The sequence below is a fragment of the Microcebus murinus genome, chromosome 6, assembly GCF_040939455.1.
Source record: "Microcebus murinus isolate Inina chromosome 6, M.murinus_Inina_mat1.0, whole genome shotgun sequence".
NCBI lineage: Eukaryota > Metazoa > Chordata > Mammalia > Primates > Cheirogaleidae > Microcebus > Microcebus murinus.
In genome coordinates, this window is record NC_134109.1 from 27,952,339 (window position 1) to 27,978,229 (window position 25,891).

The 25,891-nt window shown below is 51.1% G+C and overlaps 1 protein-coding gene across 2 annotated transcripts in view; it reads left to right on the forward strand.

The window, feature by feature from the left end:
- Window positions 1-523: 523 nt before the first annotated feature.
- The window catches only part of MIDEAS (mitotic deacetylase associated SANT domain protein), a 61,786-nt gene continuing 36,418 nt past the window's right edge, over window positions 524-25,891 (forward strand). The window contains exon 1 of one of the 2 annotated variants that reach the window (XM_012741576.3): window positions 524-653. The gene's annotated coding sequence lies outside the window, so the exon portion shown is untranslated. Of the gene's footprint in view, window positions 654-23,109; window positions 25,157-25,891 lie in introns of those variants that run through there. The other variant, XM_012741586.3, reaches the window with a different exon arrangement.

Below are 25,891 nucleotides of genomic sequence, written 5' to 3' on the forward strand. Positions count from 1 at the left end.
CCTTTTGGGGGAACGTGGGGACTGGCGACCCTTGTTATAAGGCCCAACTTAGGCATTTATTTAGGAAAGAACAGAACACATGGCTTTCAGACATGACCTTTCCAGCCCCAAAACCAAACTGAAAAACTTTTTCTTTCCCCTCCGCCACCTCTTTGTGACTGGGGGATGTGCTTGTCCTGGAACCCCAGCTCTCCGGGGTCCCTTGAACTAATCCTCCTTCCTGCCCTGAACCCTACCACCACCTTCCAGCCCAGCCCGAGAGCAGGGCTCTTCGGCGCGGCGCCTCCGACTGCACTTCTTCCGCGCGGAAAGGACGCGGCTGCAGCGAGCCCTCCGGGGGTGCGGGCTCGGCGGCCGGGCGCGCAGGGCTGCCGGGCGCGCAGGGCTGCCGCTCCCCCAGCAGCCGAGGGCGCGCGGAGCAGGGAGACGGCGCCCGGGGCCCGGGGCGCGCGGAGCCGGGGGCGCGGGCGGGGCGGGCGGCTGCAGAGCACGGCGCGCCACCGCGCGAGCTGCTGGGTCACAGCCTGGGCTGCGCCGCCCGCTCCGCGAGGAAGTGACGACTGCGCCGTCCCGAGAGCAACAAAGTTTGAGCCTGCGGGCCGCGCTCGCCTGCGCACCGCGCCCCTCCGAGCCACCAGGGATCCAGCTCGCAGGTGAGCCGCGGGCTCGGCGCCCCTCCCGCCACCGGGGCGCCGACGAGGGGCTCGGAAACGTCCCGGGGCTCGGGCGGGGATGTGGCGGGCCGGGTTGGGCTGGGCGCCGCAGTGGCGGGGGCGCTGCAGGGGGGAGCTCGGCGGCGGGGGTCTGCAGTCCCGGGCTGCGCCCCTGTTGTCGCTGATCTGCCGCGGGACTTAAAGCAGCCAGGGCTGCAGCGGGGCCCCCTCCACGCGCCGTTTGCGAGAGGGGGATTGCGGGGAAGGGGCTTCCCAGGGCCTACGGCTGCGGCGCCCCTCCGCCCCGCGCCCCTATCCCTGCAGACTGGGCACAGCCGCCTCCCACTCCCTCCCGGTGTTTCCCTGGGAAACGTCCTCTTCCTCTTCGCAGCCCTCGGCGAGGTCGCAGGAAGGAAGTTAAAGGAACTTTCCCCCTACTTTTATTTGCTCGGCCCTCCAGGGACGAAGAACAGAGCAGCTTGAAAGTTTGGGAAAACAACCCTATGCATTTCCAGAAAACAAAACCCAAATTGCCCCCAGGTCCCCTTTAAACAAAATCGCTCCTGACTCCACCACCCTCTCTCCTCCCCCACCGCGTCCCTAACCTGACAGTAATCGCTAAGGCCTAACACTTTGCAATTTAGCCATAAAAACTGTCAGCACACCCACGTACATATGTGAGTGTTTTCTATATAAAACTCAGAAAGCCGCTTCCAGTGGACTCTGTGGCATCTCGTTCTTTTCTGTTTTCTAAAACTGCTAGGGCTGCAGGAATGTGCTTGGGAACTTTGATGGTGGTTCCCGCCGCCCTCTAGCCTCGTGTCGCAGGGCTTTTTAAAGAACAGCTGAGAAGTTTATGACATCCCTGCAGAGTAACTCGAGGCTGGCGGGCCGGACTGGTGGCGAGACTGCAACTGTAGCGGCAGCGCCTGGGCAGCGGCGGCGGGGACACGCTGGTGTGTGCAGGAATGTGCGTCCGAGCCGTGGAGACTCCGACATGGGATGTCTGGAGGTTGAATGGTGCAGTTCCTAGCAGCAGCTTCCTGCCGGCCTGTAATTACAGCGTGATTGCACAGTCAGGCATTGTCGGCGTGGATGTTTATACGTAGGCTATTGTGCAAGACCTCGCTGGTGGGGAACAAAACGCAGCTTTGCATTGCAAATGCCCAGGATAGATCTGGGCCCCCCGCTGCAGTCTCTCAGGGTTTTTTGCCCTTTAACCTTAGCTAGGTGACTTAATTCCTTACCTCTCTTTTACCTTTGACAACTTGCCAATCGCCTGAGAGGTGGAGTCCACTCAGAAGGGCAGGGGCCTTTGACTCCTACCTTAGGCATCCTGAAAGCTATCCCGGGAGCTGTACCCTTATTTGTGTCTGGAGAAAATGTGGGATGATGTCAGTAGGAAAAGGAGATGGGCGATGGCTATCAACCTCCCTAAACGGAAAGCTGTTTGAATTAGCAAAATTGCACGGGTGACTGGATTGGGGCTGGCTTGCAAAGAGGACTGATCAGGTCATGTGTGACTGAGCTGGTGAGCCAGACTTTAAGCCTTGAAGTGTGAGCTGCAGAAACTTAGTAGGTGTTACGTCCTAATTCTTTTAATGTGTTCTGGGCAGAGGGGAAATGTGCTCAGTGGCCAAAGGAAAAGTGCTGGGACTTTGAGACTGTCTGTGATGATGTCTGGGTGGGGAGGAGGCAGAGGAGTGACTCAGGCACAATTTCTCCAAAGGAGCTCCCAGGCTCACTTCCTAAGCAAGGCCTGTGGCACAGGTCAGGACAGGGGTCCCTACACCTACTGAGATGCTGCTCTGCAGGAAGGGAGCCAGTCTGCAAGGATGGAAAGAAGGCAAACTGCCCCAGAGGTGGCTAACTCTAGTAGAGGGATTTAAAGCACAGTAAAAAAAAACATGTCCTGGATTTGTGCAGGGCCATTCTTCTTATGCCCCCAATCTCCACCCTCTCCCTGTCCTAGGCAGAAGACTCTTGTGGGGCAGCACTCAGCCCTGCCAGGTTGCTGTGTGACCTAGTGGTACCCCCTCACTGCCGTGCATGGGCACCGATGACCCTGGCACACTGGAGCTCCTCCATGCCTGGCCTTCTATCCAGCCAGGTGTCTGAGCTCTACCTAGAGGGAAATGCTGTTTTGCAGCCTTGTGCCAGCTGTATGTTATGGGCACAGTGGCCATTTGTCAAACCAAAACATTAGGGCACAATCCCTGGCAGGTACCTATGTGCTTCCAGAAACTCGAGGACAAACATGTAAAATCAGGACAGTTCTGGAAAGTCTGGGAGGTATGGTCATAAAATTGCCACAGGGGAATGAGGTTTAGAGCAAAAGCACTACTGTGGGAGAAGTCACCACAGGTTGCACAACTCCCTGTTTTAGGAACATTTGGGTTTTTACTGAACTTAACTGTCAAGGTCCTGGTTAGCTTCATCACCTGACGGGGACTGCTTTAGTGAGGGCCTACTGGTGTACACAGCGCTAATCTAGAAGGGCAAGAGAGGGGAACATTCCCTTCCAACCCCAAACAAAAGAAAGCTTTGAGTTTGCAATCCTTTGAGTACAGGTGGAACCTACAGAGACCAAAATTGTCCCAATGCCCTCCAGGACTGTGGCTGGAAGCATGGAGGGGAGGAGCCCCTTGCAAAGGCTGGAGAAAGAAGGAAGCCAGGCTCCCTGGAGTTGTAGAGCCACCTGGAGCAGTCTCAGGCCCCATCTGCAGTTCCACCTGGCTGATTTTGGTACACAACTCAGGCCCTTTCCCTGGCCTGCTAGCTTTGCCTCTGCATTCACAGAGCTTGCCCTGCAGTTGTACACAACCTGCTTTGAGCCAGAAACTTAATCCTAACTTCCTCTCCCATCTTACCTAAATGCTGATTTATGGCTTGAAGTTGCTGCTCAGTTTATAGCCCCTGAGCAGCCCTCCCTACTGCCTTGTCATGCACAATTAGTTACAACATTGAAAAACCTCTGATTCAAAACTTGACAGAGATTTTAAAAACAATTTTATTATTCTAAGAGGAGAATATGTTGGAGGTGATGAAGAAGCTCAGCTACTCTGGCAGAAACCCCCATGGTACTACTGAGAGAGGCAGATGGAGTCTTAGAATGGAGGCCTTTTATGCTATCCAGGCCTGATATTTACATTTCTACTCATCTGCCTCTTCCCGCTGTCTCACTCTCTGAACCACAGCCCAGGGTTTTGACATCACAACTCACCTCCAAAAAAGGAGTCAGAACACCCCCAGCTAAAGAGGGCATTCTAGGCTCTTAAGAAAGCACTGCAGTTTTCCAGATGCTGTGGCTACGGTTCTGTCCTGCAGATTTTTTTCCTTTTTTAAAATGTGCCTCCCTTCATTTCTTGTTCTCACTGAAGCATCTCTTTGTGAGACTCTTAAACCTTCTTTTTTCTCATGTACATGACACAGGGTAAATGCTCTATGACTTTCTGTCTCAAGTGCCACTTGAAACACACACAGGGCTTTGAATAAGCTTCGGATAAAGGGTTGCTCTGTAATCTCACTTAAAATGCCTGTTTGCAAGGGTCACCCTCCTGCTCAGCAGCCTTCAATAGCTCCCCACTGTCTGTATGGTAAGGATCAAACTTCTAGGCTGGCCAGCCAGGGCCTTCCACACAGGGGTCTGGCCTCTGCTGCTTTCCTGTTCTAACCTTTGGCTGTGACCCAGTGACCCACTCTGTGTGTTTGTCCAAACCAAGCATCCCTACCTCCCATGCTGCCCCAGAGGCCTGGAGTGCCTCCTGCTTCCTCTCTTCCACTGGGCTCAGTCCTGCTCCTCTTCTAGCCCTGTTTGTGTTCCCCTCCTCGAGAATTTCCCCTGTCCCACCCTGTGGGCCTTCCTGGGGGACTCCAGTGACATCCACTCAGGCCCTGTGCTGAGGAAAACCTAGAATCCTGGTCTAAGGATTTTCAGCTTCTCCTTTGGGCCATGGTTCCAATCACACCCTTTGTTCAGTTCCTTAAATGTGCCTTTGGGTGGATAAATATTATTATCACTTTTTGGCTAAGCTGGAGGCCCCTATTTTATGTATCTTTGTGTCCCCAGGCAAGTCTAAGTAAATGTTTGATGATGATGATGATGATGGTGATACAAAGGATAGTAGCCATCACATTTTGCCTGCGTGTGTACAAGTGCACACACCTAAGCCAGGCACCAGGGACTATGGTTCCTGGAGTTAATTCTGAACATTTACCCAAGACTGTTAGCCTCTCCCTGGCTTCTCCTGGCTTTGCACCTCATTGTTTAGCCCTGTGTCCATCATTTCTCCCTCGAGTATCAGACAGTATCTGTCTATCTGAGCAGCTTCGGCACTGGCTCCTCCTTATCTTGATTTGGGCTGGGTCAGCCTGCCCCATGGTGCCCTATGCCTCATCGCAGGTTCTGAGAGGAGATGGTTTGGTACCTGGGTCAGCCTGGCCTTCTGGGGGATGTAGGACCAGCTTTTAGGCAAGACTTGTGAGAAGGGCACAGAAATGCTTCTTGCTGGCTGCAGGCTTGTCTTGCCCAGACAGGTATTGAACCCATAAAACTAGGCTAAACTATAAAACTGAGTCTTGGGGAGATCCTGGCTGAACCCTAACATTGGGCTTGACAAGGAAGATTCTGTTGCATGTACCCAGTTCTCATGCTGTGAATCACAACCTTGCCTTATAAGCTAGATTCTTTCTTATTAGTTTCCTTGTTTTTTTTTTTTTTTTTTTGGTTGAGACAGAGTGTCACTCAGTGTCCCTGGGTAGAGTGCAGTAATGTCTTTGTAGCTCACTGCAAGCTCCAACTCCTGGGCTGTGAACGACCCTTCTGTCTCAGCCTCCCAGGTAACTGGGACTATAGGTGCGAGCCACAATGCTCAGCTGAGTTTTGTTGTTTTGTATATTTATTTATTTTTCTTTTCTTTTTTTATTCGGAAGAGACAGGGTCTTACTGTGCTCAGGCTGGTGTTGAACCACTGAGCTCCAGCTATCTTCCCGCCCTGGCCTCCCAGAGAGCTAGGATTATAGGCGTGAGCCACTGCACCTGGCCAATTCTTTCTTTTTTAGTTGAGATATGATTCATGTACCATAAAATGTACCCTATAAGCTAGATTCTTTAAAAGTTTTGTTTTATTTAAAAATAGAATCTGGTAGATTCTCCCCTTGCCCCAGTTTTCTATTTTCTATTGGAAAAGATAATGCCTACACATAGCTCAAAATTCAAAAGATATGATATACAGTGCAAAGTATGTCTCAAAAACAATTTCAACATATACAGAAGAGATTACGATATCTATATATGTAATGGAATTAGAAAAATAAATATCTATTTTAACAATGAGGGAAGACCATCTTAAGAAAGATAAAAAACCCCACAAGTCATAAGAAACTATTGATAAATTTGATTACAGAAAACTTTGAAAAAATGAATTTTTCATCCTCTAATGTTTTTCATTTCTTTAGGCCTCCAGTGTCCCTCTCTTAGGCAACTACAATTTGTCTTTTTTCAGCTACCCTTCCAGATGTCTAAGCAGATTAGAGGAAATATGACTCTATACACAAATGGTGGCACACTATATACACAGGGTTCTGTATCCTGTGTTTTTTACTGAATATATCCTAGAGATTGTTTTTTATCAATACATGTAAACCTGCCTCATTTTTTTCCCAACGACTAAATTGTATTTCGCTATATGAAAATGCCATAATTGATTTAGGTAGTTTCCTACTGAAGAGCATTTGGGTTGTTTCCACTCGTTTGCTACTATACATAATCTTGCAGTTAATATGTTTAATTCACTTCTAATTCTGATAAACATAAAAGGGTGAAACCTGAGATTTACATAGAAAACTATTTCTGAAAAGTTATGTATAAACTGAATTAAATAAGCCAGTATTTTCTAGAATCTGCTGTTTTACGAAATAATCACCTCTTAGAACTGGGTAGACTCTTAGGGACTATTCCCGTGCAGCTCCGGTTTTGCAGTAACTATAGTGACAGCATCTCCAGTGACCTTTTGGTTAAGGATTTAAAGCTAGGAAGGAAAGCTGTGCTAACTCTCATTTTAACTAAGGCTCAGAGAGGACAAGTTACTTCTCTAAGGTCACACAGCTGTTGAATGGAAGAGTCAGGGCACAAACTCCACATTCCATTTCCATTCGCCATCCTGCATTGATAATCTTAGTCATCATAATCACCAGTTCCAGCACGTCTATTGATAAACCAAGCATTCCACCTCTTCAGTTTCCTTAAGGTAGTACTCAAAGATTTAAAAAGAAGAAACTAAAAATAAATAAATAAAATAAATAAAAACAAACCTGGGGTGGAGGGGAGGCCTGTAAGAAGAGAGTGGGATGTGTCTTTAATAGAGTTCTTGCCATGCTTTATCTCGTTGCAGTCTTAATTGATCTTAATTGCTATCAACCTATGGAGCTCCCAGAGCCTTCTAACCAGACTCGGCTGCCAAGATCACTTAGTGTTTTCTAAGTGCTGGAACATAGGTTGGGCAACACCAAGAAAACAGAGGGAAGTCCCAGTTCCCAAGAGACATGCAGAAGAAAGCCCAGGAACACAGACATGTCACCCCTTGAACAGCCAGCTAACGTGGGGCCAGCTGCCCTCACCTGCACGTAAGAACAGCTGCAGTGCTCCCAGCACTGTGTGTGGCACTGTGAAGGGTGCAGAGCAGAGTCCCACGTGCTCCTTCCCCCCAGGAGGCTTGAAGCCCAGCTTCTAAGACGTGTCATACCCAGGGGGAAGAACAGACTTGAGGGAGGATCTGTCACAGGGAGCTGAAATTTGGTGGAGTTGCATTTTCTGGAGGTCAGGTTCTAAAGTCAGTGTGTAAGGTAGAAAATATGAATATAATCAAGATTCACCTTGAAAGTCCTTTAGGAGGGCAGTGGGTAGGCAACAGACATACTGGCTCTTGATACTTAAATTCATCTTAGCCTGTTCCTCCAGTTCTGGAAGAAGTTGCACTTTCTAAGGTTGAGCACCAGATGAAGCAGATACCTGTGTTTAAATACTGCAGCCTCACTCAGCGTACTGAGACATTAAAACTGTGATATCCCAAAGGCAGCAGGCAGCAGGCTTACCCCTGAGTACAGCAGCAGATTCACGTGGTTATATCTCTTTCTTCTGTTCTGTTCTTTTTTTATTTTCCTTCCCTCTCTCCTTTCTTTTGTTTCCTCTTTTCCACTAAGCTTGACCTTTTGAATTTGCATAAGCTAAATGAACCTGCTAAGAGATTCCATTGTCCTATGCATGAGAAGGTCACAGGGGCTGTAAGCTAACCACATGAGGTTAAGCTAGAAAGGTCTTAAGCTAGGTGAGCAGCTGTGCTGGAGAGGAGATCCATGGTCAGGTGAAAGACTGCTTGGGTTGACCAGGCCTTGGTGTGGGGCTGGGAGAAGGCAGTGTCCATGTGTACCAGACACTTTGCTGTAAGGCCCCAGCCCTCTCTGTCCCCTCGCCTTCTCTCTCCTCCCCAGCCTCCCTATTGCAGGCCATTTTGAGAGGTCTGCAAGGAGTCAACCGGTGTGGATCTGTGTCTGCTTCCTCTGTGGATGCCAGACGGCACGTTCTCTGGGACAACTTAGAAGCCAACTCCCTGACCTCCACTTCCACTCCCACTAGAGGTGGTAGAAAGGCTCAGGACTTCTTTCACCATCTCTCCCGGGAGGCTGTGCTGACCTCCCCAGGTGGCATTTAGGATCTGACTTCCTTGGTTATGGAGCAACTGAAAAGTGGCCTTAGCCACAGCAGTAGCCACCTTGCCCATCATGGTTTACAAGGTGCTTTCCCTCACGTTCTTCATTTTTTCACCCTCTCCACTCATGCTATATGCATTCATTGAGCCCCTACTGTGTACTTGGCTCTGTGCTTGGTACTGAGGATACAAAGATAAGGAGGGTCCATCCCCCCTCCCTTCAAGGCGCTTATGCTCTGTGAAGGAGACAGACATACACAAAAGCCAAGAGTAGTTAAGTGCCACCATGTCAATGTGAAAGTGTTCAGGGTCTCCTGGGCTCCGAGGAGGGGACTGGTGACTTCTGCCAGGGCCAGGGGAGAGAGAAATGTCAAGAAAGGTCTAGGACTGCCTCAGTGCCTTGCACGGTACCCGTGCTTGGTGAATGCTGTGGAAATAATGGGAGAGAGACTTCCTGGAGAAGCTGTTAGAGCTGAGGCCTCAGAAACGAGGAGGCGTCCACCAGGTGGCAAAGGGAGTCAGGGCGTTCTAGGCACAGGGAGCAGCTCAGGTTGGGCCTGGAGGCCCCACACTACACTTTCTACTCTGGGAACTGCAAGTGGTGGGGCACGGTGGAGCACTGGTGGGGGGTGCAGGAGGGGGCAGGCAAGGGCCAGGTCAGCTGTGTGTGTCAGCTAGGAGGTTTGGACCTTATCCAGAGGCAGCAGAGAGCTACTGAGGACTAGACAGAGTATGTGTGTGTGTGTGTGTGTGTGTGTGTGTGTATGTGTGTGTGTGTGTGTGTGTGTGTGTGAGAGAGAGAGAGAGAGAGAGAGAGAGAGAGAGAGAGAGAAGGGATCAGAATTTTTTTTTCTGAGACAGAGTCTCACTCTGTTGCCCAGGCTGGAGTGCAGTGGCACTAATGTAGCTCACTGCAACCTTGACCTCTTGGGTTCAAGTGATCCTTCTGCCTCAGGCTCCCAAGTAGCTGGGACTACAGATGTGCACGGCCATACCTGGCTAATTTTTTTTTATTATTGTTTTTTGTGGAGACAGGGTCTTGCTATGTTGCCCAGATTGGTCTCAAATTCCTGGGCTCAAGCGATCCTCTCACCTCGGCCTCCCAAAGTGCTAGGATTGCAGGGGTGACCCACAGCACCCAGCCAGATTTTCTTTGTGGAAGATCATTCAGCTGCAGTGTGGAAACTGACTGGAGATGGGGGAGAGTGGGCAGGAAGGAGACCAGGTCGTTGCAGCTGATGGGACAAGGGGAAGGCGTCTAAGCCAGAGCTGTTGCTTTTGGAGGGAGAAGGGGAGGGCAGAAGCTGGGTTAGGAAGGTGTCGAGGAAGCTGGGTTGACAGGCCTTAAGGATGAACCCGAACATACAGTGCAATGAAGAAGTGGAAGATGTTGCCCAGATTTCTGCCTGAGACAGAAGGAGGAGCAGAATTTAGAGGAAAGATGAGTCTAATTTCGACATGTTGAGTTGGAGGTGCCCGTGGGACAGCTGAAAGAGATGTCCAGTGGACAGTTGGACATACAGGTCTGGCGGGGCCCCCCTCCTCCCCATAACCTCCGTGAGCCCTAAGCAAGTTACCCCAAATAAGCATCATCTAAGTAAAAACAATTGCTTAGTCTGTAGCTGCAGCTTCAAGACAAGTTCCAGACAAACTTGATGACTTCTCATTAGTCCCCTCTGTGTGTTAGACATTCTGGAGCAGATATTTGGGAACCACCAGCATCGAAAGCAGTTGGCTCTCAGGGAGCTAACGACATTATCCAAGGAGAGTGTACAGGAGGAGGTGAGGGGATCACCACTTCAGAGGTGCAGTTAAGGGGAATTTGCAAGTGAGCCTGAGAAGGAACCAATGGTGAGGAAGGAAGAAAACCAGGAAAGGGTGCACTTAGTGTAGCACGTGGCACATGGAGATTTCTCTATAGGCATTTATTAAGTTGAGTTGAAATTGATCAACTGTTGATCAGGGAAAAGTCAAGAAAGAGGGCACTGGGAAGACTTACTGATTTAGGAATTAGGAGGTTATTGGGGCTTTGCCAGATTCTCATTTGCTGTAACCTCCCTGTGAAATAGGTGGTACAGGTGTCATCTGCCCCAGGTCGAAGTGACATGTGCACGTCCTAGACTCCCAATCCACCTTTTCCTGAGCTGTTGAGGAAGTAGGGAAGAGCCCAAGGGAAAAGTGATGCCTTTAATTTCTGTTTTTTTTTTTTTTTTGAGACAGAGTCTCGCTTTGTTGCCCAGGCTAGAGTGAGTGCCGTGGCATCAGCTCACAGCAACCTCAAACTCCTGGGCTCGAGTGATCCTTCTGCCTCAGCCTCCCGAGTAGCTGGGACTACAGGCATGCGGCACCATGCCCGGCTCATTTTTTTTTATATATATATCAGTTAGCCAATTAATTTCTTTCTATTTATAGTAGAGACGGGGTCTCGCTCTTGCTCAGGCTGGTTTTGAACTCCTGACCTTGAGCAATCCGCCCGCCTTGGCCTCCCAGAGAGCTAGGATTACAGGCGTGAGCCACCACGCCCGGCCAATTTCTGGTATTAATGCTTCAAACTGGGGTATCTGACCAGGGCCAGGGCCAGGGCAGGTGGTTGGTTATATTCAGCATTTTTGGCATTTGCCTGTGTTTGTTATTATTGCAGGGGGCTGTGCTCTTCTTGGATGACATGGGTATTTTAATTAGACTCTTTTCACAGAGGAGAAGATGGAGGCTTGAGCACAGTGTTGTCTTGGGGGCCAAAGGAGCCTATGTGCAGGTGGAAGGAGATGATAGGGTAGTCTAGGTCTTAGGTCTGCAACAACAAAAGCTGACTCTGGCTGAATTGAGGAGGAAAGAAATTTATTGGAAGGCTATCTGGTGGCTCACTAAATGTCCAGGAAGGCTGGAGAATGAGGCTCAGAAATCGATCAGGACTTAAGGGAAGTTGGGTGGCCAGAACCAATGCCAAGGTCACAATGCTGCTAGTCTGGCATTGCTGCCACCAGCAGACCTGGGTGCTGCCATCTCCCCCAGAATGAGTTCTGAATTCTCCCTGCTTTGTGCCACTCACTCAAGAGGCAAAGCCCAGGCTGAGCGTGCAGTTGGCTCAGCCGCATCACGTGCACATGTCCTTGCTTTTGGGGTTCCTGAAGAGCAAGGCAGTGGAGGCTGCAGCTTCCCCAGTGGCAGGTGGAACTCCGTCTCCCATCGGGACTCACAGTGCCAAGTGCCTGAAACCAGGGCAGGGGTGCCCATGCCCAGTGGACAAGTGTCCAACCTCCCCCATAGAACCGGGAGCCCATGAACCCTTTCCAGCCCTCAGACTGGGATGATTGGGCAGTGCTGGATGTGGGAAGAGGAGACAGGGCACCCTCCCCCACCCCTTAGGCCACTGAAAACATCCACGTCTTGATCTTAATCTTTTTGGACATCTTTCTGAATCCTTAGCCTTCAGCCAAGCTTTAGGATTGTTATATGCTCAGGAGATCTGAGCATTTCATTCACAGTGGGAATTCTCCTCTGGAATCTGAACTATTCCAGTGGAAAAGGGAGGTCATCCCAGCATCTGGATCCTCCCTACACATTTGGTTCCACTTGGAAAACTTCAGTGCTTCCTGGTGAGGACAGAGGCCAAAGCTTGCCTGTCTCTGACCAGCAGGCAGCCACAGCTTAAATTCTGTTTCGCCCCAGGGGTAGGTGAGACTCACAGGGCCACAGGGTGTTTGGGAGGTACCACCTTGCTTTTCAGACTAGAAGTTAGAGTTCCAGCCTCAGGCTTGGTTTGTGAAACAGTTGAGGTCCCTGGTGCCCTGGCTTCCCAGGTGACCTCTCCAGTTCTGAAGATGTCAACATAGTTGAGATGTTCTCCCAGTCTCCTGCCTAGGAGAGCTAAAGTTGCTAGGGCTTTGTTTGCCTGCAGCTGTCAGTATCACCTGTCATATCCTGCCCAGTTTCCTCATCCAAAAAAATGAGGGGGTGTTGGACAGGGTGAGCTCCAGCTTCCTTCTTGCTCTCACATCTCCTCTTTATAGCTCTTTGAAGCAAGGGCACCTGGCTGAAATCTTGATCATTTAGTTCCAATAACATTAGACAAAGGAATTAGTTTCCTGAAAAAAGAAAAATGCAGTTTTGAACTTACTGTCTCTTTGCTGCTAGTGTTCCAAGACTTTCCCCCCGTACCTCAAAGCAGGAAGCCGTTGCCCTCCCAAAGCTGGGTGTGTCATGGGCTGGGTTTTTGCAGCCCTGGCCTGGAAGCGATTCCTGATCCTGAGGCTTGGTGACCAATGTAGGGTCAGGATGGCCCCTGGAGGGAGGAAGCAGGGGCGTTCCTGGTTCCTGGCCAGAGTTGGCTCTGGCCTAATTTACACTGAACTTGCCCATTTTTGTCCAGATGAAATGAAATTGTGTTAAAAGCAGCAGTAAAGCAGAAAAGAAGTCTTAAAGGACCTGCATTAATTATTTTTCTAAAATACAGCTTCAGTCATGTCACCCCACTTTTAACAACGTTTGAGAGCTGCCTAAGCCCTGCAGTCCCATAGTCCTCCGAATGGCACCAGGGCCCTTATTTGAGCCCCTGCCTACCTTTCTGGCCTTCTCCTGCCATGCCCCTTCCCTAGCATGTTCGGCGGGCCCCTCACTGCTCCTGGGTGCACTGCACACCTCTTGGCCTTTGCTTACTGTTGTCCTTTGCGCCTGGAATGCCCTGCCTGCCCTTTTCCTCCTGGCAGACACTCACAGGGCCAGCCAGAAGGCACCTTGCTTCCATGCTGCTTTCCTGAACCCCCACCTTGGCATTTCTGCACTGGAACTTCCCCAGTGCAGGACGCTGGAGTCAGCTGTAGGTGTGCACCTGGCTCCTGACTGGTCTAGCACTGTGCATGGCACACAGTAGGTGTCCCGTGACAGGAACTGGAAGGGCAGCCCACGGGATATGAGGGAGTGGTGGGCAGGCCCAGGACCTGTCCTGGTCAGGTGGACATGTGTGCTAGGTGAGCTGGCTGTCTGCACCACAGCCCCTGGTCTCCCTTAGCACCTGCTAGTTCAGCTGCCACCTTGGTGACTCTGCTGTTTTTCTGAGCCTGCCAACAAGCCCCTGGTAAGGGTAGGAAGGAGATTTGGGGACACAAAAGCCAGCACTTGGGCCCTACTCACCCTGAGAGGCATCTGTGGTGAGGCACTGGTTTAAAGGCAGCAGAGACTTCGTTTCCTTCCAGCCCTGACCCTTGAAGAAGAATAAATACCAGCTGCCCTGAGAGGTCCCCTTAGTTTTCATGCCCAGCGCTGTCTGCTGGCTTTGCACAGAGAAGGAACTAGGGAAAACAAGTCAGCAGACCAAGAGGAGAGAGTGGGCTCTTTAAAACGAAAGCGCTGTTCAGCGAGGTCATGAGGCAGTCAGGACGGGCTGTGGCTCTTCCTGCTGGAGGGCAAGAGGAACAGGCCCCCCCCCCACACAGTGATTGCAGGCTGCCATGGGAGCCCCAAACAGGGACTTGGAATCTCAGTTTGTCTGTAAAATGAAGGGCTTAGACTCCATGGGGTCCTTGCCTGCTGGAAAATTCTGGGAGCCTGTGAATGAGCCTGGCAGGTAGTATCTCTGTGGTGCCTCACAGTGGGACCTGGTGGTGTTGCTCAGACTTCCTATTGTTGGGTAGTTGTCGCTGGTCTGTGTGCCACTCAGGGAGCATCCTGGACTAGCATCACTCTCGCCATGGCTGATAAGTTGGACTTTCTTTCTTTAAAGACTTTATCTTTCTTAAAGTTGAGCCACTCTTAGGGCTGAGCCCACATGTACATGGGCCTGTTAGATCACTGGCGAGTGCATGACTTATGTTGTTGGCAAACTATATTTCCAGAACCTAAAAACACATGGTATTTCCAAATCTCCTTTAGAGGCCCATCAGTCTTTGTTCCTGGCTCAGGGGAAGCTTGGTGGTAGGTGGAGTGGGTTTGATATCCAGGGAGATGTGAGCTCATTTGGGGAGGGACAGAATGTGGGGTCTGCCTTTGTTTCTGCTTCTGTGGGGCCCACTCTCCCCTTCCTGTCCATCCCAGCCCTCTGCCTTCCTGCCCACACCTCTCTGTCCTCTTTCCTCACCCCTCCACAGTAAATCGACTGTGCTCCCTTCAATATCCATCAATCACAGGGTGTGTACTCCAGATGCCGACCCACTGGGGAGTTGGGAAAAGTGCATGTTACGAGTAGACCATGATTGGTAGAATTGTGAGGTGTTGTCAGAAAAACTACTTTGGGAAATAGACAGTGCAGCTGCTGGGATTCACACAGAGCAATATATTTGAAAAATGCACTAGAACTTGAAGCTATAAGAAAATGTTAATTTCCATATACCTATTGGTATTCCTTTGGGGAATTTAATCTAAGGAAATAATTTTAAAAATGAAAAGAGAAGCTGGACGTGGTTGCTCATGGCTGTAATCCCAGGTACTAGGGACGCTGAGGCATGAGGATCACTTGAGGCTAGGAGTTTGACACCAGCCTGAGCAACACAGCAAGACCCTCATCTCTAAAGAAAAAAAAATAAGTAAATAGAATAAAAAGGGAAAGAGCTATAAGCACAAAGATATTTATAGCAACATTGCTTAAAATAGCAAAAAAACTGTAAACAGCCTCAGTGTTCCACATGGCTATGAAATTCATGACACTGAGATTCAGTGGGATATTGTGCCACGGTTATATTACTATGGAGATGATGTTAATTCATGGGAAAATGTTGATGAATTTTGGTGAAAAATGTAAAACAGAATTGCATGCACACTTGATAAATGCATAAAAACTGATTACATTGGCCATAGTATAAACTGCATAATATAAATACTGAACTTAGGTAAAGAGGTTATGGATGGAGTATTTGTGCGTTTGAATTGCGTTAGTAATATATATAGCAATCTGCACTTTTTTTTTTTTTAAAGACAAGGCCTTAACATCAAAGACTTTGGATCTGGGTGGGAAGGAGGCCAGGGGGAAAGACTCCAAGCCTCCCATCTGTTACCACCAGGAAGACCAAACTGCTCTGTCTTATCAGCCACCGGCACTGCACGCGCAGGGCTGGAGGGTTCAGATTGGCCTGAGTTCGCAGACCAGCTAACCACATAACTGTGTGGTTCACAGCGTGGACTCTGCCTCCTATGCTGGTGCAGCAACCTCCTGGTGGCTCAGGGCCCCAGAGGATTGTTCACACCTGGGTTTCCAGGGAACCAGCCTGGTGGGCAGTGTGGCCCTTGAGGCTTTGAGCCACCCGCTGGGCTGCCTGGTCCTGCAGGCCTCTGCCACAGGTCGAGGGAGCTGAGTCTCTCCTCTGCAGTTCCAACAGTCAGCAGGGAGAGTGTGCTTTGCAAACTGACCTCCTGCAGCCTTTTCTAACCCAGGTGGGGCCCTAGTGAGGTTGAGTCTTGGGTGCTTGCACTGTTGCACGCATTTAGCAAGGTGTTGAATTTAGAGCTGCTCTGTAGTGCTAGCCACATCCATCCCCGTCCACCTCTGGCCTAGCAGGTGGGGCGTCCTGACCCCCATCTTGCTGTGAGCTGTGCTGGGACTCACAACTCAGGTGTGGCCCTGTGGTTGAGCAGCCAACCCTCTTCTGACCACCTTCTCGTATCTCTGGCATTTCAGAACCTCTGGAGGCCTACTGAATGGCCTTCTCACCCTCACTCCCCTTGTGGGGAAGCTTTTCTTCTGAGTGGGGAACCTTTCTTCTTGACATGGGGAAGGTCTGTTTGGAGGGCCCATGATCATCCCTTCACTGTGACCAGCTAGAGGATGTGATCCATTAGAGGATGTGACCAGGGCAGGAAATGGAGACTCCTTGGTGTTGTTTGGTGTCCTGAGGTGGATGGGAGCCGGAGAGCCCTGGGCATGCCTCGAGTGGGCAGGCTAGAGCCCACTAAAACAGAGGTCACGCCACAGAGCATGTGTGGAGGGATGTCCAGGCCCAGCGGGGGCCCTGGCTGTCTCAGGCATGTATCTGCTAAAACCAAATTCCAGAACTGTCAAAGATTTGGAGTTTTTGTTCTGGGATCAGACTAAAATAGGACCTTGTGGCTGGAGGTTTTCCAGGATCAAAGAGAAAAGGAAAGAGTGTGGGCTCAGGGCTCGCCCGGATGCTCACCAGGGTACGTAAGCCAGTTTCACGTCTCCCATGCTGAGCAGTGCTGTGTGTGTACTTGGAGGTGGGGGTGGGGACGCTCCATGTGCTTCTCTAGAATATCGTGTCCATTACTAGATGCCCTGGCCCCATCCCCCAGCGCCCCCACTTCCAGTGACATCGAGCCCCTTTCTGATCATTGCTGGTGGTGTGAACAGCAACTGCCACAGAGCCTAAGTAACAAGCTGTCTTCCTGCGCCCAGGCCCCAGCAGTAACTGCTCTCTCAGTTCCCTAATTTAGAGACCACGTGTGTGCCCCAGGGTTGTCAGCAGCTCAATTTTTTGAAGCTTGAAGCACATTTCCATAGAAACAATGCTATAAATGGTGGTTGGGTTCCTAGGCTAGCCCACAAAGAGCCCTGGTATCACCTCAGAAGTTGCTGAAATAAGGTATTAGTAAAATTGAGAGCACCAATACAGCATATGAGTTAGCACCCAGGACACTGGAGGTTAAATGGTGTGGGTTTATTTGTGTAGCTTTGTTTCTTTGGTAAGAGGTGTCTTTCAAAGCCCTCCAGATAGCTGGAGCTTTGGTCCCCCCCTGCCCCACAGGCATAACCCCTCCTCTCCTGGGGTACATTCCTCCCTCCTCTTCCAGCCAGGGGCCTGAGCCTACTTGCCCTGGAACCCTGGGCTGGGGCATTTTTATGACCAGGGCATCCTGTGCAGTGGCCCTTACGACAACATCATCATCATCATCGTTGTTATTTAAACCATCTCAATCAATTTAACAGAATAAACATTACACTTTAACAATTTACACTGTTTAGAATTCTTGTCTGATGGCTTTTGATGTTCCTGTGGAAGATTAAACATAGTTTATGAGTTTATCTCTACATACTTCTTTGTGCTGGTTTTGTCATTTGATTTCATCAAATGGTTTAATCAGACTGTTTCCATGTACTGATCCCTTTCATATATCATTCTGTGACCACACCTTACCACAATCTGAATGGGTTTCAGTTTTTTGGCTCTATGTACAGATGCTATGAGCATCTCTCTTTTTTTTTTTTTAATTTTTAGTTTTTTTAAGAAATAGAGATGGGGTCTCACTCTTGCTTAGGCTGGTCTCTAACTCCTGAGCTCAAGCTATCCTCCCACCTCAGCCTCCCAGAGTGCTAGGATTATAGGCATGAGCCACCGCGCCTGGCCTATGAACATCTTTTTTTAAAAAAGCTTCTTTGTGGTGGTATTTTAGATTGTTTTCCTGGGATATAGTAAACCCCCCCAACCATAATTACCTAAGAGAGTTGTAAACTCTTGCAACACAATGCCAAGGCACATTCTAGAAAGACAGAAGCAGTTTATAGTAGCGCAGCAATGCACAAGCAGCTGTTTCTCGATAGACCTGCCAAGAGCAGCTTTCTTGTTTTATTTATTTACTTATTTTCACGTTGACTTGGGCTATAATGGGGCCTAATGGTGTTCTAATTTGCATACCTTAAATTGCTGCTGAGACTGTACATTTTTCCTCTGGATGATTTACTGTTTGTGTTTCCTCATGTGTCAACCCCTGCTCATCTCCTGTGACTGCAGAGCCTACATTTATCTCCTTGAACCACTTTCCTGTCTGGAGTCCTGAAGTCCTCTCTTCCTCACTGTCTCCCTCCCTGGGAGGGAGGGGCCCTGCCCTGCCCTCAACCTTGGCTGACTCTTCTCCACACCTGCCTGGCTCACCACCTCTGCCACTCTGGCCTCTGACCGCCTGCGACTGACGCTGGGGGTGGGAGGGAGTGAGGGGGACCAATAGTAGGGGCCCTTGTGATGAGGCCCAAGGGTGGGGGTGGGGGAGATGCCAGGCAGGTTTATAAAGTGACCTCATTGGAGGGAGGCTGCCCAGAGAAATTCTGGAAGAAGCCACTGGCTGTCAGAGCTGGAGAGGGCACTGGAGTTCATCTGGCCTAGGGTCATGCACTCAGAGGTCTGCAGGAAGCAGAGGGAATGCAATGACAGAGGCTGGCATAAGTGTGATGATAAATGACAGTGACCCGTAGCCTGGGACCTGTGGACAATTGGAATGTGAGTCCCATCTCAGTGTCAGTCCCAGGCTGAGATGCTCAGCTCTACCTCCAAGAAGGAGGGCTCATTGTGGCCAGTGTTCCAGTTTTTTTTTTTTTTCATGACAAACCAGAAATCCTGATTTTTCGTTTAAATTTCCTGATTTAAAAAAAATTTGGTAATAAATTCAATTAAAAGGTATGGGCCAAATAAAATACATCTGTGAGGAAGAATGACTTGTGAAACCCCAGTCTGTGTGCCCCCCTCCCCATTTTATTCAACTTCTTTATTGAGGAAACATGGGCCCAGAGAGGTATCCTCATGTAGCAGAGAGAAGGAATCAGAGTCCAGGGGTCAACTTCCATCTGTCTGACCTTTAGAGAGCTGTTGAACCTTCTTGAACCTCAGCTTCCTTATCTATAAAATGGGGATAATGGCTTCATCCTAGGGTGCTGGGTGGATCCAGTGGGCTTACATATGTCAAGCATTTGGCACATGCTCAAATAAATGTGTTCTATAGGTCCTGTGTAGGGTCATCCAGAAAATTAGAGGAAGAACTAGGCTTAGAACTTTGCTGTCATGACGGCCAGTCCAGAGTGTGTTCAATGTCACATTGGACTGCTTTTGTGGCAGTTTCCAGAGGTGTCTGGACACAGAGATCCTTCTGATCCTGGAGAAATTGTAGGTCACTTTAGGAGAGCTTGACTGCCCAACAGCTACTGAGCTCAAAAAATAGTGCCTCACAGCTCTGTGGACTTGCACTGCAGGCCCCAGAATCCAGGAGACGAAGCCTCAGTAGTTAATAATAATAATACCCATACACCATTGAACCTAGGAGGCCATTCATTATAAGGTGCACCATTATTTTATGTACAGCCAAGAAAGAGAAAATGCTGCTAATTAAGCCATACATGCTATCAATTGTAAGATGTATCACAGTATCTGGCGGATGGTGCACCAGCCTTATAAAGCAGATCTGGGAGTGTTCCAACAGTATACACTCCAGAGGCCTTCTTCTGCTTGGAGGAGTCAAGGAAGGCTTCCTGGAAGAGCTCCCAGAAAGCTCAAGTCTGGTGGGAGACCTGGGTGTAGGCTTATGTGGGGATCAAAGTGGAAGGAGGAGGCATGTGTGAAGATAGGAGGGTGAGAAAGCAGATGTCTTGGGGAACTTCAGGTTGTTTGGCTGTGTGGGCTGGGGCTGGGAAGTGGGGCAGAGCCGGATCATGTGGGGAAGTTGCTTAACAGTCTAGCTTACAGCCTCAGCTTTATGCAGTAGACGAGGGGAGCTACTGAAAACAGGTGTGATCACTCTGATGGCAGTGTGGATGGTAAAGTGAGCAAGACTACAAGCAAGGAGGTCAGTTAGGAGATGAGAAAAAATGATAGCCAACACTTATAACAGACGTAATGCGTGCCAGACACTGTTTTACGCTCTTATCATTCCTTTCTGCAGGTGAGTGGTTAAGTAACTTGCTTAAGGTCATCAAGCTGATGTGAGCCAAGATTTGGACTCAGGTCTCAGCCTGTGCTCTTAACCTGTACGCTTGCATGAACGTGAATGTTGGATTTCTAGTCCATGATGTATCAGTGTCTGTTTTCATTTAAAAATAACGCTTTAACGCATGCCCCGTCACACACGTTGCGTCTCCAGGGTTCCGGTTCCTCCCGGCCCACTGCCACAATGTGGGGAAGCCAAGCTCCAGGGAGCAGCCAGTGAGCAAGTCTGTCTGGGGCTGGTTCTGCAGCGGGCATGGACCCGTGCTGCAGGGAGGCCTTTGGGAAGCGGGTAGCTCTTGATCTGTTTAGAAAGGGTGTTTCTGTCCCATGGCCCTGCTGGCCTGCCCTCTCTGGCAGCCACACCTGTTTTGTCCTTCTCCCTATACCCAGCCAGACGTCTCTCCCAGAGTGACAGCAACAACTGGGGACATCTACAGAAGCTCCCTCTCGGGCCTGACAAAGACACTCAGAACCTGGCCCAGGCCTGCAAGGGGAGGAGCTGGAGGGGGGTGCAGGGACATGGACAGCTGTGGGCTGGTGTGGCAGGCGGGGTCCTGCCCCAGAACAGGTGAAGTCAGCGGGGGGGGGGGGGGGGGGGGCGGGCCGGCAGCGGAGGGTCCCCTGGGTTTTCAAGAGTAAAAGAGAAGACCGTGCAGAGACTTCTCAGCACATGGTGGCTTAACTCCATGACTGGGATGGTTTGAGCTCCTTGTTTCCTCAGACGGGACCTGGCAAAAGGAGTGAGGAGAAGACACAGCTGTGAAAGGGTGTCCCTATTCAGGCTGGGTGGGCAGCACTGTGGGAAAATGTGGTGGAAAGGACACAAAAAACAGGGACTGGGAGGAGAAGTATTGTGGGGACACCCCAGATGAGATAATGAGTTGATGTTGGAAAAAGTCTCTCTGGGCAGAGAGAGGGGTCTTTTCAGAGGAAAAAAAAAATCTTGCCTGGCTGATTTGGGAGGAGATAGAGGATAAAACAGTAAAAATAATAACAATTATAAGCCCTTATATGTACATAGCATGACAGAGTTATAAAGCAGGTTTTTTTTTGTCTTTTTGATCCTCTTAAACCCCTAGAGGGTAGTCATTCTTTCATTGTACATACAGTAAACACGATGCATTTGTTGTGGGCCAAAAAAGTGAGGCTCAGAGATTTGTGACAACTTTCCTGAGATCATATAGTGGGTTTGTTTTAGTTAGGCAGGACTCAAACTCCGTCCTGGTTCTCTGTTCTCTCCACATCCTTTTCTTTCTTCTGTTGTAACTGTAAGGAATGAGGTCCTAGGGGTAGTAACTTGACTCTGCAGGGAAATGACAGTAGGGACACAAGAACATAAGGGACCTAAGGAACCTGGCATTGTGGACTTGTGATGCCCTTAATAGTATTTGTACTCACGATTCCCCACACTTTGGAAAGGTTGGTTGTTCACTTAAGCACACGCGTGTGCCAGTCTCATTGACAGAGCAGGACTGGTGAGAAAAAGACAGGAATGCAGGTATGGGGCCTGGGAAAAGGAAGCTCCTCTTTTCAATAGTGATGATGGCAGCAGAACGTTAGTGGAGGCAGGTGGGTGGCGGTGAGAACCTGGCTTCCCTGGAAGGTTTTTTCTCCCATAACAGCTTTATTGAGATATAATTCACATACCATAAAATTCACTCTTGGAAGATTTTAATGGACTAGACTTAGGCAATGACCACACAGGGCAGTGGCGGGCCACTCTGAATACAATCTAAAGAGCTGATGCAGTCCCAGGAAGACTCTTGAATGCCATTCTCTGCCCTCGTCCGGACCCAGAGTTTGGAATCCTATCTGGGGTGCTTTGCTTCCTGGAGTGTTTCTTTCTCATCAGACACTCTCCCTGGGAACTGGAGCTCTGAACTGCTCTTTCCTGCAGTTTGTAAAGAAGGTTGAGGGTGGAGAAAATCCCACTCTATTGGTAAAGTCTCTGGAACACCTCTACCCTGAAAGGTCACCCTTCTTGGTTGCCCCAGAGGCTTGTAGGAGGGGCTGGGGCTTCTAAAACCAAAACTTTCACTTCACATGTCAGTGATTCTGCATCGTCATATCTGCAGCAAAATTGACCTGCAGGGCTTTCCCGGAAGGGCTGCAGCTTTCTTTATACAGCCTCATCTGCTCACTTTTGCGGGGTAGGCTTCTGTTGAGCAGGGGGACTGTTTGATATTGTCATGAGCCCTCCTCCCCTACACACACATGCCCCCTTTCTTCTCTTTGCTCCCTTCTGAGGTGACCTGACTTTGGAAGTGTAGTTGTAGTGAAGGGCTCCTGCAGGGCTACTGACTTCTCAGTTTCAGGTGCATCCTGCCACCTGCCCCTCCTCCCTGTGCTGCTTCCTAGGCCAGCCCCGAAGTCTGGTGTGGGACAGGGAGAAAGTCCTGGCGGGACACGGCTGAGGAGTGCCCTTTGGAGTGGCTCCCACTTGTTCCCTGGAGGCTGGGCTCTGGCTGCATGGTGGCAGGCTCTTCTAGGAATGTGCTCCCCAGCTGCGTTTTCTGGTTGGTTGGAAACATCCCTGGGCTGGTCTGTCCTAGCTCTTAGGGGCTTGTGCTGGGCTGGCCCAAGGCCAGTTGTAGGGGCTGGGCCCTTAGGGAAGTCAGGATGGCCACAGGCCTGCAGAGGAACCTGGCAGCAGTGGGCACTGGAGACCAGGTGGCTTTGCTTTTGCTTCCCTCATTTGGATGAGTTGTCAGTGGAAGGGAAGAAATCAGGCAAATGAAAAAAGCAGAAAGGCTGTACGCTGAGCCCCTGCCAGGAGTCCTGAGAGTCTAGCCTCTCCTTGGGAGGCCTGCATCCCTGAGCACCCCAGTCCCTCAATTGCCCACTGGCTTCTTCAGTGGGAGGAGCAGAGTCGTGACAAATGATTGGCTTGCCCTGTGATCTTGTGCAAGCCACTTAACCTCTCTGAACCTCAGTGTTCTCATCCTTAGAATGAGAGGGATAAAACTCTCACATGCAGGATGGTTAAGTAGGCTGCATGAAGAAACAATATTGTCTAGTGAGTGTTAAATCCATCCGGTAGCCTGGGCTTTTCTTTGCAGAGAGTGATTTCCCTGGTTCCCCTATTCACTTTTTTTTTTTTTTGAGGCAGAGTCTCTGTCACCCTGTCTAGAGTGCAGTGGCATCATCACTGCAACCTCAAACTCTGGGGTTCAAGTGATCCTTCTGCCTCAGCCTCCCAAGTAGCTGGGACTACAGGTGTACCACCATGTCTGGCGAATTTTTAAAAATTTGTTTTAGAGACAGAGTCTTGCTATGTTGCTCAGGCTAGTCTCGAACTCCTGGCCTGAAGTGATCCTCCTGCCTCAGCCTCCCAGAGTGCTAGGATTACAGGCATGAGCCACCATGCCCCAGGCTCCCCTATTCACTTTTTTACAATCACAGAATCGTGGCTCTTAAACTGGGGGTTTCAAGAGGTCATCTGGTCCAGTCCTCTGGCATAATTATCTATATTTTGCAGATAAGACTGTTTTAAGTGCTCATTACTTTGACATGTCTGTCATAACATGGTGCAAATAAGCCCTTTTCCTCTTGGTGATGTGTGACCTCCAGGTGCACACAGGTGCTCTGGCCAGCAGAGAGGTGGAAGAGGATGGGAGAGCCATGCCCCTTATGACCAAGTATGAGTTTTGCAGGGTTTCTAGGCAGAAGGTTTGAGCATTACCCGTCTCATCCCCTCCCCACCCTGGCTCTGCAGGCTCAGTGGGAGAAAGTGAGGGATGCACCTGGTTCTCAGGACTGGCCATAGGGGGAAAGTGACTGCCAGAACACAGTGATAGTCTTCAGTGGTCTTTCTTTCAAAGGAAACTCTCCTTCTGACCCATCTCCTTGAAGAACAACAACAAAATACACCAGAAAACACAGAAGGAAGAACAGGGCTCCCCACCCTGGATCTTCCCTTGACTCTGGAGCCTCATTGAATGTGGGGCCAGCAAGAACCTCCTGAGCTGCAAAAATGTTTCCCATCTTCCTACCAGTCAGGCAAGGAGGCAACAGGGTTTGGACCAGAGAATTGATCAGGGGAAAATGGGGGGATGGAATGAAAAGCTGCCCAACTGTGGCCTGAGTTGCTAGGATTAAACTCAGGAGGCTTTCATCACCTAAGTAATGGAGCTTTAATAGGGGTCCTTTATAGGGGCCTGGGCCAGCTTCTCAATAGCCTTTACACACACTAGGATGCTAGTGAGCCAAAAAGTGAAACTTGGGGAGGCTGTTAATAAAGTATCTTGGAGAGAATTGTGCATGATTTACCGTATCCAAAACCAGAGAGAGTTTTCTTTGTGGAAGAAAGCGACTTGTGCCCTCCCAACATCACACGCACACTTTCCTGGCAGGCTCGATGGGTTTCCAAACATTTCGTCACCGTCTCCTCCTGACCTTGGTGTGAAAGGAACAAGCCGCGTGGCCTGTTGGTTCCAGCAAAGCCATCGGGGGCGCGGGCCTGGGCTGGGGGAGGGTGGCGACCGACTCGAGTGGAGGTGAGGTCTGCTGGAAATCCCCAGCCCCGGCAGCCGCCTGAGGTTTAAAGACGCCTTCCTCGGCCTTATTTGGTCGCAGGAAGTGGGCGGCGCCAGGCCTGCTGGCGGAGAGGCCGACCCGAGACAGTTGTGCTGATGAAGTGGTAGAGCTGGTTTCTGCTCGCCGCGGTGCCGTGCGCGCCGGCCGGCCGCTGGGCGCTCCGCGCTCCCAGCCTCGAGTTGTGCAATCCTTTGTAGCTCGCCAGAGAGTCCTCCTCCTTCGCTGTTGCCTCTCGCCCTCTCTCTCTCTCTTTTTTTTTCAAGCTGTGAGCTCAACCGATGAGTCAGAGCCGTGCAATCCTGACACTGCATCGCAGGACTGGGGGTGACACGGAGGGAGGGAGAGCGCTCGCGAGGCGGACAGCACGGGCGTGGGGCGCGCCGAGGATCCTGCGCCGCGAGCGGGGGGTGACAGCCCGCACGTCCCGCCCGGGCCCTGCCAGCAAACTTCCCAGCCTCGGGAGGCGCGGGCTGGCGGAAGCCCCGCGAGCGCCGCGGGGAGGCGACGGCGCCTGTTTGTTTTTAAAATCGGGGAGTGAGTGCAGGCGGCTGGAGTCCCGGAGGCGACCGAAGGCGGCGGCCCGTGGAGGAAGGGGGACAGCCGAGGCAGGAGCTCGGGCAGCAGCGGGGTAAGTGGGGCTGCCGAGCCCGCGGCTGAGGCCTGCACGCGGCGGGGGCGGCGAGGGGACACGGGGCGGCGCGCAAGCAGTGGCCGCTCGCCTGGCGGGCTGCAGCTCTGCATGCGCGGCCCGGAGCGGGGGTGCAGGGCCGTGGGGGCCGCCGCGCGCGAACTTCTGCGGCCTGGGCGGCCTTGGGAGCGGGTGCGTGTGGACATGCGGTGGCCGCCTGCAAACCCCCCTCCGGGGCTCGCACCCTCCGCCCGCAGCGGCGTGTGCAGCGCAGCCCCGCGGTGTTTGTGCAGCTACGCAGCTCGCGCGCGGCCCCCGCCCACCCGGGCGCGGCCCGGGCAGGAAAACCCTCCCAACCCGCCGGGCCCACGGCGGCAGCGACGGGGGCTTAGGAATCGGCTGCTCCTCCTCCGCCAGAGCGAAACGTGGTGTCCGCAGGGACCCGCTGGCGTGACGGAGCCCAGGCCTGGGAGGCGCGGCGAGGGGCTCGCGAGCTGCGGGAACTTGGCGCAGGAGCCCCTTCCTCTCCCAGCGTGCACGGGGAAAGTGGGCATGCACATTGTGTCCGCGCCAGGAGTTTGGGGGACAGAGGTGCAGGGGCGGCAGGGAACTGGGGCAAGTGCAGTCGAGGCCTAGGTTGGAGCGTCTCGCGCGGGCGGCAGGCGGGCTAGCGTAGAGTCGCCTCGCCCCGCGCACCCCGGCGCTGCTGGCACACCTCAGACCTGTCATCCGCCT